At 41.8% G+C, this 1,663-nt stretch overlaps 1 pseudogene; it reads right to left on the minus strand.

Annotated features, from left to right (window-relative positions):
• Positions 1 to 1,010, minus strand: part of LOC119588874 — a 24,330-nt pseudogene extending 23,320 nt beyond the window's left edge.
• Positions 1,011 to 1,663: the final 653 nt, after the last annotated feature.

A 1,663-nucleotide genomic window follows, 5' to 3' on the forward strand; every position in this document is an offset into this window, starting at 1 on the left:
CCCCTTCTAATCTCCCCCCTCCCTTCTTTCCGGGGCCTAAGGAAACGGGGCCTTCTTCCTTTCAAACCTTAATCAACCCCATTTTTTTCTCCAGAAAATCCCACCAAACCTTAAATTAAATTCATTTAAAATCCCCTTTTTAAACTATTTCCCTTTATGTGTTGGTTTCCTCATCCACTTCCCATATTTTCAAAAATTTCAAAACCCAAACATGTTTTTCCAAAAACCTTTTTAAATTAAAAGTTTCTACCCCCTTCTCATTTCCCTCCTCCCCTCCCCTTTTCCGTCTTTGGTCCGTTTTATTTACCCCCTTTTTAAAAGGAACCCAGGAAACCGGGGCCCCGCCACTTTAAGCGATTTAAAACCTTACTTTTTGTTTGGTTCCAAAACCCCCCCCTGCCAAATTTGGGCCCTTGAAAAAATTTTAAGGGGTTTTTCAAAAAAAACATTCCCGGGAAAGGTTTTGGTGGGTTCCCCATTTGGACCAGAAACTTTAAAATAAATAAATTTCCCAAAAAGGTTTCGAGTTAAAGGGTTTTAAAAGGGAAGATGGAGGTCAATTTACAGGGAAGTCTTTTAAAAAAAGGAAAGGGGTTTTATTAAAAAATTTTGGCGAAGGTTCAAATTTCCAACCCCTTAAGGCCCCTCACCTTAAAAAAACTCCCTTAATTGGTCTTTAAAACCCTCTAAAAACAGAAATGCCTGTTTCTGGAGGAAAAAATTCTTCCCCCAAATTTAGAGGTTTTTGCCAAACCTTTAATGTGAACATTTTCATGGCTTCTGGCATCTCCTAGTGGAAAAAGTTTTGCCTTTAATTTTCAATGCTTTCTATATTTAAGGGGTTTTTAAAATGTTACCGCCAAATACTTGGGAACGATTTTAAAAAAGCTATGGAAATCTAGAGATTCGCTCCTCTCTCAGTTTGCCCAAATAAATACCCTTTTCTGGAAGGATACTTTTTGAAGGGAACCCGGAGGGTACCCAAACCCAAATGGGGAACCAACAGACATCTCAGGGGCCTGCTCGTAAAAACCCCGAAACCGAATGAATCACCCAGTTTAGTGTATACTTATGGGTCCCAAAGGGCCCGCTTCTCCCCCAAAGGGGTTTTTGGATTAAAAAAAATTTTCCAAAATACGGTCGCTGTAAGCAAGAATCATAAAAAAAACTTAAAAATTTTAAAACCCCAAACTTTAAACACACCAACATTTTCTTAAAAAAGTCCCCCCTCATCCCCAAAAAATCCCCGGGCACAAAACCCCATAAACAATTCCTCAAAAAATTTTCCTCACAAAGTACATAACTTTTTTTAACCATTCCCCCTTTTTCCCCATTATCCCCCGCCCCAGCTTCCACCAAAGGTCCCCCCCATGGGGAGGAAAAAACCCCCAACCCTCCTCCCAACCACCCATAAGACGGTTTAAACGAAGAATAAATTAAACGAGGGCCCCCCTTGGCTTCCCGGGCCCAAGACGCCCGGCCCAGGTGATAGAGGGTCCGACTGCCCACTGGGGCCGGGGTAAAAAGAATTGGTAAACCTTCAGCAAAAACCCGGGGAAGTTAGGAAAGGGGAAGGAAAGCCGCCCGAAGAAAATTGCCCGAAATTTTGTGGGGTTGCGTTTTTTTTTTCGGGAAAGGAGAAATGATGATGGGGATGGAAAAG

Source organism: Penaeus monodon, chromosome 24 (assembly GCF_015228065.2).
Source record: "Penaeus monodon isolate SGIC_2016 chromosome 24, NSTDA_Pmon_1, whole genome shotgun sequence".
Lineage (NCBI taxonomy): Eukaryota > Metazoa > Arthropoda > Malacostraca > Decapoda > Penaeidae > Penaeus > Penaeus monodon.